The sequence below is a fragment of the Ursus maritimus genome, unplaced genomic scaffold (genome assembly GCF_017311325.1).
Source record: "Ursus maritimus isolate PB19 unplaced genomic scaffold, ASM1731132v1 scaffold_20, whole genome shotgun sequence".
NCBI lineage: Eukaryota > Metazoa > Chordata > Mammalia > Carnivora > Ursidae > Ursus > Ursus maritimus.
In genome coordinates, this window is record NW_024424453.1 from 21,083,664 (window position 1) to 21,097,917 (window position 14,254).

Here is a 14,254-nt window from a genome sequence, read left to right on the forward strand (position 1 = left end):
TCCGGTGATCGTGGAGATTTTTAGACAAAGAAAAATAGTTTCTCAGAATTTGAGGTACTTGACCTGTTTTTAAAAATTTCTGTCCAGGGGCGCCTGGGTGGCACAGCGGTTAAGCGTCTGCCTTCGGCTCAGGGCGTGATCCCGGCGTTATGGGATCGAGCCCCGCATCAGGCTCCTCCGCTGGGAGCCTGCTTCTTCCTCTCCCACTCCCCCTGCTTGTGTTCCCTCTCTCGCTGGCTGTCTCTATGTCTGTCGAATAAATAAATAAAGTCTTTAAAAAAAAAATTCTGTCCAGTTTCCTTGCCAAGTTCTAAGTCCCCGAACAATGAGAAGGGTGGGTTTGATGATGTATACTTCATTTTGTATCTTCCCCAATTTTATTGTAAAAATTTCCCACACGTAAATGGTGAAAAACTTTACTTCAGTTAACATCCATACACACACCACCCCAATTCTACCATTGATATTTTCCTATTCTTACTCTATCAAAGATCTAGCCATCTAGCCGTCTCTCTTTTCATTTAACAATCCTTATTTTCGTGTGCTTTTCAAAGAAAGTATCAGACATCTGTATACTTGCCCTGAAACATTTCAGCAACCGGCATGCAAGTCATTAATTTTACATACACATACACACATATATATTTAGAAAGGCAGGGGGAAGGGGCAGAGGGAGTGGGAGAGAAAATTTTAAGTTTTTAGGCAGACTCCCTGCTGAACATGGAACCCGATGTGGGGCTTGCTTGATCCCAGAACCCTGAGATCATGATCTGAGCCAAAATCAAGAGGCAGACGCTTAACTGACTGAGCCACCCAGGTGCCCCATTAAGTCAAAATTTTAATGGTTCTTTTTTGTTTCTTTAGAGGTAAAATTTACATAAAATGAAATGTACAAATCTTAAGTATTCAGTTCCATAAATTCCAGCAAATACAGGCACATGTGCCAACTAAATCATTACAAGACACAGAACATAAACATTACACACAGAGAATTTCTTCATACTCTCTCCTGATAAACCTCTACCCACAACCACTCAGAGACAACCATGGTTCTGAAACTTGTTCACCAAAAATTAATTTTGCCATTTTCTAGCCCTTCACGTTCATGGGAAAATGCATCCTTTATGCAAAGTTTCTTTTACTCAATATGTTTTAGAATTCATTCATGTTGTGCGTATCAATAGTATGTTTCTCTTTATTTCTCAACAGTGGCCCATTGTGGGAAGGACATAGTGTGTGACTTATTCTCCAACTGATGAACAGCTGAGCTGTTTCCCGTTTGGCACTCTTAGGAATAATGCTGCTCTGGATGTTACTATACAAGTCTTTCTGTGAACACTTGTTTTCATTTATCTTGGGTAAATACCTAGGAATGGAATGTGTGGGTCATAGGATATGCATATGTTTAGTTTCATAAGCAACTGTCGGACTTTTTACAAGTGGCCGAACTGTCCTATGCTCCACCATCAGCGTGGGAGAATTTGAGTCACTCCGCACAGCCACCATTTGTCCTGGTAGTCTTTAACGGTAGCCATTCTGTTAGTGTCGAGTATTATTTATTTTTTGATAAATGCATTTAATACAATCAAAGTCAGTCTATTTCTATAAAAATAGGTTACCCACACTTAGAGGAGTTGACAAGGCTTTGTTGTCTTGCACTCACAGGAAATTAGGAGACTTTTCAGCACGTACATGCAGTCTCTCTCTTTTTTTAGATCCTGTCTTGTTTTATTTTTTGCCTTGTAGTTTTGTTGTTGTTGTTGTTGGTGGTGGTGGTGGTGGTGGTGTTTTACTGTGGTAAAGTACACATAACAAAATTTACCTTCTTAGCAGTTTAAAGTGCATAATACAGTGGTACTAAGTACATTCGTGATGTTGTGTGACCATCACCACTGGCCAGGCAGAACATTCTCATCACCCCAGATGGAAACCCCCACTTGTCACTTCTCATTCTCCTTCCTCCTAGCCCTTGGCAACCACAAGTCTGATTTTTGTTTCTATGGATTTCTTATTCTGGATATTTCACATAAGTAGAATAACAATATCTGGTTGTTTTATGATTATATGATGTCAGGTATAATTACAGATTCCTTGGATGGCAGAACTCAAGGACACTGGTGGATGAAAGGCAGAACGTTTTGTTATTTGTAGCTCCAAATGAGAGAAGGCTGCTTCACAGGCCCGCACAGGCAGTTGTGCCGGGGGACAGGTAACAACAAGTTGGAACTCTAGGAGGCAGTTTATGTATAACAAACAGGGTGAGGTTAGGGAGGTTTTGTGGGCTCCCTGAGAATTGAGTGTTTTTTGTATCAACGTCTATTTACATTGTAGTTAGTTAACATATAGTGTAATATTGGTTTCAGGGTACGACACCCAGTGCTCATCAAAACAAGTGCCCTCCTTAATACCCATCATCCATTTAGCCCATCCCCCACCCACCTCCCCTCCAGCAACCCTCAGTTTGTTCTCTGTAGTTATGAGTGTCTTATGGTTTGCTTCCCTCTTTTTTTCCATCCCCTATATTTATCTGTTTTGTTTCGTAAATTCCACATGTGAGTGAAATCATATGGTATTTATCTTTCTCTGACTGACTTGTTTCGCTTAGCATAATACACTCTAGCTCCATCCGCATTGTTGCAAATGGCAAGATTTCATTCTTTTTGATGGCTGAGTAATATTCCATTGTATATATGTGTGTGAGAGAGAGAGATATCACATTTTCTTATCCATTCATCAGTCAATGCAGCAACCTCTTTGACATCAGCTGTAGCAACTTCTTGCTAGATACGTCTCTGGAGGCAAAGGAAATAAAAGCAAAAATGAACTATTGGGACTTCATCAAGATAAAACCTTCTGCACAGTGAAGGAAACAATCAATAAAACTAAAAGGCAACCGAAAGAATGGGAGAAGATATTTGCAAATGACATATCTGATAAAGGGTTAGTATCCAAAATCTGTAAAGAACTTATCAAACTCAACACCCAAAAACCAAACAATCCAGTAAGGAAATGGGAAGAAGACATGAACAGACATTTTTCCAAAGAAGATGTACAGATGGCTAATAGACACATGAAAAGATGCTCAACGTCACTCATATCAGGGAAATACAAATCAAAACCACAACGAGACACCACCTCACACCTGTCAGAATAACTAAAATTTACAACACAAGAAACAACGGATGTTGGCTAGGATGTGGAGAAAGGGGAACCCTCTTACACTGCTGGTAGGAATGCAAACTGCTGCAGCCACTCTGGAAAACAGTAAGGAGGTTCCTCAAAAAGTTAAAAATAGAACTACCCTATGACCAGTAATTGCATTACTAAGTATTTACTCAAAGGACACAAACATACTGATTTGAAGGGGGCACATGCACCCCAATGCTTATAGCAGCATTACTAACAATAGTCAAATTATGGAAAGAGAATTGAGTATTTTGAATAATTCTGTGGGTCCAAGCAAGAAGAGGCCACCCCTGGGTGTTAGGTATCTGGGCACATCCAGCAGTTGCAAATGTGTGTGTCAAAACCCAGGAGGCTCAGAGCCCAAAAGGGAAGTAGTTAGGGTGGAATCTTCTTAGCAAACTACCCACAAAGGGGCAGGGGAAATGAAAATTTTAACCATGACTTCAAAACTGGCTCAGGACAGTCCTTGTGAAATGTTATGTTACAGCAGCTTTCTGGATCAGACTTCTTTCACTTAGCATAGTGTTCAAGTTTCACCCATGTTGCTGCACGAATCAGTACTTCTTCATTCCTTGTTGTGGCCATTATCCCACTGTATGGATATACCACACTTTGTTTATTCATTCATCCGTTTAATGGACGTTTGGATTGTTCCCACCTTTCGGCTGTTACTAAGAGTGCTGCCATACACATTCATGAACAAGTTTTTATTTGCACCCTTGTTTTCAGTTCTTCAGAATATGTACTTAGGAGGGGCATTGCTGGCTGATATTTAACTCAATGAAGAATTGCCAAACTGTTTTTACAGTGGCTGCCCCATCTTACATGTGTACTAGCAATGGATGAAGTTTCCAATTTCTCTGTATCTTCACCAACACTTGTTGTTTTCCATTTTTTAAAAAATTATGACCACCCATGCAGTTTTCTTTGAATTTCCCTAATGACTTAATGACCCCGACTGAGCACCTTTTCATCTGCTTTGTCTTTTCTTTTGAGAGCTGTCTGTTCAAGTCTTTTGCCTAGTCTTAAAATGGCTCATGTGTCTTTCTGCATGAAGTCTATTTTAATTCCAGGAAGCAACCTTCTTTTTCTAAATAATTTCCTCTTATTTTCAATATTTGTGATTTTAATTTATTTTTTAAAAGATTTATGTTTTTACTTTAGAGAAAGAGACAGAGAGAGAGAGAGCGAGAGAGCACAAGTGGGGGAGGCAGGGAAGGGGTGGGTGCAGGGATCTCTAGCCCACTGAGACCAGAGCCCAACCCAGGGGTCATCTCATGACCCTGAGATCATGACCTGAGCCAAAACCAAGAGTCAGATGCTTAACTACTGTGACACCCAGGTGCCCCTTGTGATTTTAATTTAATAGGAGATTAAGGTTTGTTTATTCCCACAGGTGACATTTTTGAAGATTTATTTATTTTAAGAGGGAGAGAGGAGAGAGAGGATCCCAAGCAGACTCCCCACTGAGCGCAGAGCCCTACCAGGCGCCTGATTCCACCCCCGTCCTGCCCCCCCGCTGCGCTCTGCTGGGATCATGACCTGAGCGGAAATCAAGAGTCAGACGCCTACCAACTGAGCCACCCAGGCACCCCTCACAGGTGACATTTTTAAACACATGGTTAAACAAAATGTATGCATTGTTTACGTAAAAGGATCAACTTTTCAGATGACTCTACTCTAGTTTTCAGAGAAGAACTGGATATCCTGATTAGGCGGCATTAAATTAAACTGAAACTCAAGTCGTAAAATCCTATTATCAGAAAAGATGCAAAAACACTGTTCTTGTAACCAGAAATGTTAAATACAATGGGAAAATGATAAGTTTCATTAGCCCTCCAAAATAATATTTTAATTGTGGGCAAAAGTTTGTCAAGCCATAGTAAGAAAACTAAATTTTAATACTACTAAAAATTAAAAAGAAGCCTCCCTTGGTCATCGTAGTTCTAGACAGGTTTTATTTTATTTTATTTTATTTTATTTTATTTTATTTTATTTTATTTTATTTTATTTTATTTTATTTTGCCTACATTAGGCAAATTTGTATCATAACCAGGAAAATCATAGCCAACATGACCAACTGAGGGATTTTACCTTTCATATACATACCAAATTGTAAACACTCACCAATCAAGGAACAAACGAAAACTAACTCTTAATAAGTATTATTTGAATTCAACCCAGTTAGAAACCACGCAGTTTCTCTACATGGAAAAACAGCCCAAAGAACCTGACCAAGCTTTTCCAAGTGCTAAATGAGTAGATAGAAAACATAGGAACAAGGATAAAATTAGCAGTCTAAGAAAGTGAGTGTGACTAGGTTTTACACCAAAAGCTCTTTTTAAAAAAGGAAAATTTGGGGCACCTGGGTGGCTCAGTAGTTAAGTGTCTGCCTTCGGCCCAGGGAGTGATCCCAGACCCTGGGATCGAGTCCCACATCAGGCTCCTCCGCTGGGAGCCTGCTTCTTCCTCTCCCACTCCCCCTGCTTGTGTTCCCTCCCTCGCTGGCTGTCTCTCTCTCTGTCAAATAAATAAAATCTTTAAAAAAAAAAAAAGGAAAATTTATCTGGGGAATTAAGAGATAAGAAGCAGGGCCAGAATAAACATACTTCTCTCATAGTGAAGATTTTGATCTCAGGAATCAGAATGAACCCTTGTTTCATTTAGCATTTTGGTAATTGATCTGGGTGAGAAAGTTCACAGTGACATATTTAGGTTGTTTGAGGAACCAAAGTGCTGTGTTATAAAAATGTCAGTCCCAGTAGCAGCTCACAGTAGGAAGTCAACTCTGGGAGCTTGCTGTCTAGGTCTGAAAACAGGAAAGGTTTCCAGAAGGGTTCAGCAAAACTCCGAAATTGTTGCTTCCTTCTTTGGTCTATTCAACAAACATTTATTTCACCCCTGCTGTATAGTTGGTGGTCATACTGCGAAGATGAAATAAATGGAGTCCCTGCCCTCAGGAGGGTCTCTATCCAGGGAAAGGAGTGGGTGCTTAAGATTAACGGGGTATAGGTGTCGATAGAAGTGTCTGTAGGGCCGTGTGGTATATACAGCAAAGAGAGTATTCAAATCTATCAGGAAGGGCTTCATAATGAAGGTACAAGTGTGTTGCGCATTTCCCCCCAACTCCGCATTTTAAAGACTTTCAAACCTACAGGAAAGTTGCAAGGCTTGTAGAATGAACATCCACACACCCATCATCCAGGTTTACCGGTTGTTGACATTTTTGCCATTTTATTCGTTCTCCCTTTCTGATCCTTTACCTCAAAATTCTTTTTTTTTTTAATTTTGTTTATTTATTTGACAGAGACAGCCAGCGAGAGGGGGAACACAAGCAGGGGGAGTGGGAGAGGAAGAAGCAGGCTCCTAGCGGAGGAGCCTGATGTGGGGCTCGATCCCAGAACGCTGGGATCACACCCTGAGCCGAAGGCAGACGCTTAACGACTGTGCCCCCCAGCCGCCCCCTTTACCTCAAAATTCTTAAACATGTATTTCCTGGGAGCAAGGACATTCTCCTACAAAAACACGAATTACCGCAATAAGGAATTTTAACCTATGGATACGCTTCTATAGCTAATATACAGGTCATATTCAAATTCCCCGAATATTATAACTACTTTTTTTTGTCCAATCTAAAATCCAATTAGGATTACGCATTGAATTTAGTTATCGCTTTAATTTACCTTAATCTCAATTAAATTCACAGCTTTTTTCTTTTCCTATCTCTCACAACATTAATATTTCTAAGGTCCAGGCCAGTTGTTAGGCAGAATATCTTTTAGTCTGGATTTGTCCTACTGTTTCCTATCATGTTATGTTTTATGTTATATTAGATTCAGGTTAGACACTTGAGGCAGGAGTCCGACATTGGTGATATTAAGTAGACACTGGCCAACAGTGACAGGTTTGGTTGGGATTTATACTCGGAACAGCTTAAGCAAGGAAATAGACACTTAATAACTGACATTGGTAAGGACGATGCACTGAGTTGATACAGAAGCTCTGTCCACTCCCACTCCCAGTCAAGTCAATAGAAATTCTGGCTAATACTCAACACCAGCAACCAAGAATTAGTTTCTGTATGGTCATGCCTGAAACCAAGAAAAGCAATTCTCAGTGTACTTAAGGTTAGAGTGGGGAGTTGCTGCTACTAGTCAGAAAAGTCACTGATAAGTGAAGCTCGGACCTGTGTGTTGGGAGGTAATCGTCCATGGCATTTCTACATGTCTGTGACAACTTTTAGCTACATTGTAGATTTCAAGGACGCTTGTACGGCAGATAGCCCTGGCAACTGGAGACAGCGTCTCCCTCCGGATCAGAGGGCAGATTTATTTCCCGATGAAGATATTAAAGATAATGCTGACCTCAGGGCAAAGTTTGGGCACGTCTGCCAGCAGCCCCTTTAAAACAGTGCGGGTGTTCCTAAGCTCAGGGCTTCTCAGTTGGGACGCAGACTCACTGCGTGCACAGCGTCGGCCTGGGCCTCAGGGGCAAGAAGAACCAAGGAACATGAAGCTCCTACTGCTTCTGCGCCTGAATCCCTGTGGCTCTTTCTCTGCAGGGGCTGAATATTGGGACATGTGGCGAGCTGACCTTGAGCTCTAGTAGTCCCTGCTGCTTCGGGACTTGACCGCCGACGCTGTGCCTCCCACCAGCAAGTGCAGGGGCTGAATTTCCAGTACTCCTGTTTGGTGGGAACTCTAGCTGGAGAAATTAGCAGAGAAACTCACGTGAAGCTGATGAAATCTTTTAGGGCCTGGCGGAGGCAAACTTGAAACTGCTTTAGAGGAGTGCTTCCCTGACCCACAGCGTAAGGAGTTTCCACTGAAGAGAACCTCGCCAAATATCAATTCGCAGTTTAAGAGGTAACAAATCACAGAAGAAAAGGCACCAGTGGAAGTGTGAGGGAGTGCACATAGCACCTGGGAGCACTCGAGCCCCGAGATGCAGAGCTAATAGGGCAATGTGAAAGAGACTTTAAACAACTATGTTTAAAATGCCCCCATTCCTCAGAGATATGCCAAGTTTGGTTCCAGACCACCGCAATAATATGAATGTCACAATAAAGCAAGTCAAATAAATGTTTTGCTTTCCCAGTGCATATACAAATTATGCTTACACTATCCTGGAGTCTGTTAGGTGTGCAATAATATTATGGCTCAAACAATGTTCAGACCATAATTTTAAAAAGCACTCTATTGTTAAAAAAATGCTAATCATTATCAGAGCTTTCAGTGAGTCATAATCTTTTTGTGGGTGGAGGGTCTTGCCTCAATGTTGATGGCCGCTCACTGATCAGGGTGAGGGCTGGGGGGGGGGCTGTGGCAATTCTTAGAGTAAGACTGATGAGGGAACAGAAGGCAAGCTGAGGACAAAGCAGAAACTGACACCCTGCAACCCCCCCCCCATGGGATGTATGTGACATTCCTCAGGCACTCCTGGCTGCCCTAAAGGACAAAGAAATAGTTAACCTATAGATACCACAATCCCTCAGTTTACAAACGTCTTAGCAGTTTACAAGAACGAAGCATTTCTACCAATAACCTAGCTTCCGGAAGGGAAAGTAGATACAATTAAATGTCCTTATAATCTGCAGCCTCCAGGAAGTGCCCAACTATCTTCATGTGAATGCCTTACTAGAGGGGGTAAACAACCTGAACTTGACAATGGCAAGGCCTCTGGTATCTTGTGAGTCTTCTTTAACATATGAAAGTATTTCTCAACCTCCCTTTTTCCTTACCTTCCCCCAACCCCGTAGTATATAATCAGCCACCCCTCACAACCCGGTGGAGCTGCTCTTTCTGCCCACGGGTCCTGTCCCCGTGCTTTAATAAACCACCAATTTTGCACCAAAGACGCCTCAAGAATTCTTTCTTGGTCGTCGGCTCCGGACTCCACCCCACTGAACCTCACTTGTATTCCGTGACCTCATCAAGACGACAATGAAATTGGCCACATTGATTGACTCTTCCTTTCACAGTTTCTCTGTAGCATTGTGATCCCATTTGATAACATTTTACCCACAGTAGAACTTGTTTCAAAATTGAGAATCACTCCTCTCAAACCCTGTTGCTGCTTTATCAGCTAAGTTTGGACCCAGAAGCAGTGATACTCCAGTAACAGTTAGCTTATCTAGCACACAGAATTTGGTGGGGTTTGTTTAGTTTTGTTTTGCTTAGAGAGGGAGATGCGGGGGGAGGGGCAGAGGGAGAGAGAGAATCTTAAGCAGATTCCACGCCCGGGGTGGAGCCCGACAGGAGGCTCATTCTCATAACCCTGAGATCATGACCTGAATCGGAACTCAAGAGTAGACGGCTTAATCAACTGAGCCACCCAGGCACCCCAGATTGTGTTTTTTAAATGTTTTTCTCCACCTAAAGGAACCAGAACATCTTGGGGAAACGGCTGATTTCAGAACTGGGGTAGAGGAAGTATAAGATGGTCCTGGGACACCTTGCTGGGCCAGGAAAGCAAGGAAGTGCACACATTATAATAGGGCCCTATGGGAAGGACAGAACAGCTAGCTTGAAGAGGCTCCCAATGGCCAAATCTGGGACAATTCAACCCTCAAAATAATTAGAATAAGAATCTGGTTATAATAAGAATCCATAAGTCTACTTTTATATAAACAAATGGGAAGAAGAGAAAATTTTCCTTACCATAGAAAGGCAACTAATAAGTGTGGAATGATAGAATAAAAAAAAAAAAACAACAAACATTTGGCAACCGCCTTAATAATTAAGGCAAGAGTCATCAATGGATGCTAAAATTATTGGGCAAAAGTTTGAAGAATCATAAGATATTTACATAATCTCAAAGTATCTCACCATAGGACATTTCTTAATTACAAAAAAAGTAATAGTAACTACACAATGAGGAAATCTGCTGGCTTCACCTTAACATTGCACCCATTAGACATCACATGGAACCAATAATACCATGTGTCTCCTAATCAAATGCATGGAGAAACAGGCACCTGGGCTGATCCTGTACTTGCAGGAAGCGGAGAACAAACTCCTCCTTAAATTCTGCACACTCAGAACCTTCCCACCCCCGGCTTACTCTAGTCCCAGCCCTGCTGAGAATAGCACAACATTACTTTGGTGCTCCTCTCACCCAAAGTCCATAATCTGAATCTAATCATGAGGAAACATCAGATGAACTCAAAACGAAGGACAAAGGACAATCTACAAAATAACTGGCCTATACTCTTCAAATAGGTCAATGTCACTGAAGACAAAGAAAGATTGAGCAATGGTCCCAAACAAAAGGAGACTAAAAAAACATGACGACTGATTGCAACACATGATCTGGGATTTTCTTTTTCTGTAAGGGACACTATTGTGACAATTGGTGAAATGTGAATAAGATCTCTAGATTAGCTAATAGTATTGCGTATGATGATTATGTAAAAGAATACTTTTTTTCAGAAAATTCTCACTCAGGTATTTAGAAGCAAATAAACATCATGCCTGCAACTTACTTTCAAATGGTTTAGAAAAAAATATGGGTAAATAGATAAATAGAAAAAGATAAACTAAATATGGTAAAATATTAATCTTTGGTAAATCTGGGTAGGATCCCATGTACCAGGGGTTCTTTGTGCTACCTACAACTTTTCTGTAAGTCTGAAATTGTGTCAAAATTATTGTTTTCAGGGGCGCCTGGGTGGCACAGCGGTTAAGCGTCTGCCTTCAGCTCAGGGCGTGATCCCAGCGTTCTGGGATCGAGTCCCACATCAGGCTCCTCCGTTATGAGCCTGCTTCTTCCTCTCCCACTCCCCCTGCTTGTGTTCCCTCTCTCGCTGGCTGTCTCTATCTCTGTCAAATAAATAAACAAAATCTTTAAAAAAAAATTATTGTTTTCAAATCAAATATCTAGTAAGAGTTCCCTAAGAAGAGAACAGAGAGAAGGGGAACAGGTAACATGTACATAGCAGTCCATTTTCCAAAACTGGAAGACCTAGGTCCTAGTCTGAAAGGTCACAGCAGGATGTCCCCAATAGAACAAATCAAAAACTAAAATCAACAATACAAGGAACAACAAGTGTTGGCAAGGATGTGGAGAAAAAGGAACCCTCTTGCACTGTTGGTGGGAATGCAAACTGGTGCAGCCACTGTGGAACACAATATGGAGGTTCCTCAAAAAGCTAAAAATACAGGACGCCTGGGTGACTCAGTCGGTTAAGTGTCTGCCTTTGGCTCAGGTCCTGATCGCAGAGTCCTGGGATCGAGTCCCGCATCGGGCTCCCTGCTCAACATGGATGCAGCTAGAGAGTGTTATGCTAAGTGAGACAGGTCATCTAGAGAAAGACGAATACCATGAGATTTCACTTACATGTGGAATTTAAGAAACAGAACAAATGAGCAATGGAGGAAAAAAAGAAAGACACAGAATAAATAAAAGACAAGGCTACCCCTGGGAAAATCAGAACATGGAATCTGAATAGAAAACATTAGAGCCACCAGAGAGAAAAGACAAAGGACCCCCATAAGACTGAGAATCAGACTAGCCGCAGACTTCTCATTCAAAATGACAATGCTAGAAGCCAATGCAACAATAAGTGCAGAAGGAAAAGAACTGTCCAACAAGTGTTCTTTACCAAGCTGAACTATCTCTTGAGAGTGAGAATATACGATTTTCAGATATTCAAAAACTCAGGAAGACTACTACTTAAAGATCTTTACTGAAAGAACTCCTTACCGCCAGAATCTAAGAAAAAGAAATTGACCTAGAAAGACGGAAATTGAGCTATGAAAAGCAATGCTGAGCTTAATTAGAATAAGAATCTGGTTATAAGTGGATTGATAAGCATGTTGTTAAACTTATATACAGAGAGACCTCAAAGAGCAAGACAGGGACAGAGACAGAGAGATGGGCACATTCCCACCTCAACTCCAGTAAGACGACATTCTGCCATCTTGTTTCAGCTCGTATGTTGTAAACAGATGTTCTTTTTACTATTCAGTGCCACCCTTTTCACATTTGTGCTTTTTGTGGGTGATTTTGTGTTTAAAATGGCTTGTGTGTGCTGAAATGCTCCTAAGCATAAGGCTGTCATGTGCCCTACAAAGAGAATACATGTGTTAGATAAGCTTCATTTAGGCATAAATTACAGTGCTTTGGTTGTAAATTCAATGTCAATAAATCAACAATATATATAGGAAGTAGGGTGTCTTTAAAGAGAATCACACATAAAACAAGGTTATGTATTGATCCATTGACGGAAACGTGACTAGAGGCTGCAGAAACCCAACTCTGTATTGTCTCTAGGAGAAATAGTTCAGTGTTTGCTAACTCAGTGTTGTGATAGCTTTACAGGACATAACAATAATGAGACTTGACTGTATTTTTTTCAGTTAATTTGAAATCTAGTGTTTATTTTTTATGGTTCCTTATCTACTGTCTTTCCAGTGCATTCTGAATTAGATTTTAAGTTTCATCTACTTAACAGTAATAACACATAACATTCCAGAGCTCCAATTTGTGAAATATAGCTTGTAGTCACTAGCTGTATTTCTTTTCTTTCTTTTCTATAGTACAGAGCTCCCAATGAAGGAGGGGGACCTGAGAAGTTTGCCTTCTTCCTTCCTTCCTTCCTTCCTTCCTTCCTTCCTTCCTTCCTTCCTTCCTTCCTTCATGGTTGACACACAATGTTACATTAGTTTCAGGTGTACAGCATAGTGATTCAACAACTCCATACGTTCTGCTAAGCTCACTGCAAGTATAGCTACCATCTGTCATCATGCCGCGTTATTACAGTATCATCGACTATGTTCCCTCCGCTGTGCCTTGTACCCCCATGATTTATTCATTCCATAACTGGATGCCTGTAGCTCCCACCCCCCTTCACCCATTCTGCCCATCTTCTACTACTTCCCTCCCGCCTGCAAACAGCAGTTCTCTGTATTTGTAGTTCTGATTCTGCTTTTTGTTTGCTTATCTCTTTGTTTTGTTTTTTAGATTCCACATAGAAGTGAAATCATATGGTATTTGTCTTTCTCTGTTTGACTTATTTCACTTAGCTTAATACCCTCTAGGTTGTAGTAACTATATTCCAAAGCAGGGTTTTTCCTTCCTTGACGGAATAAAATGTAAGCATGCCTACTAAAGTGTCCTCATTGTGAACAATCATATCAAGTAGATTGGATTTACTCAAGTCATATAAATGAACCAAGAACTGTAAGTTATTATGCTTAGCTTTACATATGTCATTTTGTGAAAACCCCTAGGTCAACACAGCTTGCCCGTGCGTCATAGGATTGGGTTCATTTAAACTCAGTTGGGAACCTGTAATTTCTTCTTGAGATGGGTTATATCGGAAGTGACTGAAATCCATCTGCTAAATTCAAGAATTCTAAGTTATGTTTTCAGATGATGTCACCTTATGCTCATGGTAAGGGATTCAGAGTATTGCGTGCAAAAGGGACTTTCGGGAGTGATGGAAATATTTTCTATCTCGGTGGTGGTGGTTACATAGACATATACATCAAAATTCATAGAACTGTACAGCTCAATAAAGCTGGCTTTTAAAAAAGGAGAGAATTCTATGGTATTAGGGAAGAAAATAATGACAAAGTGGCTAATATGTGAAAAAAAGTTTCCTTCTTTATTTTGGCCTCTTAGCCAAAAGGCAAAGATAGAAATCTTTATTATTGAAAACTGAGTGGTAATGGTTTATTTCCCACATTTTCTTCTGTAGCACCATTCTTTACTTTGGATTTTTCATTGCCTTATATGAAAATTCTAAATTTTTCCTCAAAAAACAAAGTTTTATTTATATCTATGAATGCAAAAAAAAGCTTTTAGTCATTCTCTAATGTGGTTTTGGATCTTAACTCACAGAACTCATTCACTCGAGATTCGATAATGTCCATAGTTGAATAAAAGACTTCTGACCATGATTGAAACAGGATGATTGAGGGGCACCTGGGTGGCTCAGATGGTTAAGTGTCTGCCTTCAGCTCAGGTCATGATCTCAGGGTCCTGGGATATAAGCCCACATCGGGCTCCCTGCTCAACAGGGAGTCTCCTTTTTCCTCTCCCTTCGCCCCTTCCCCCCTCCCCC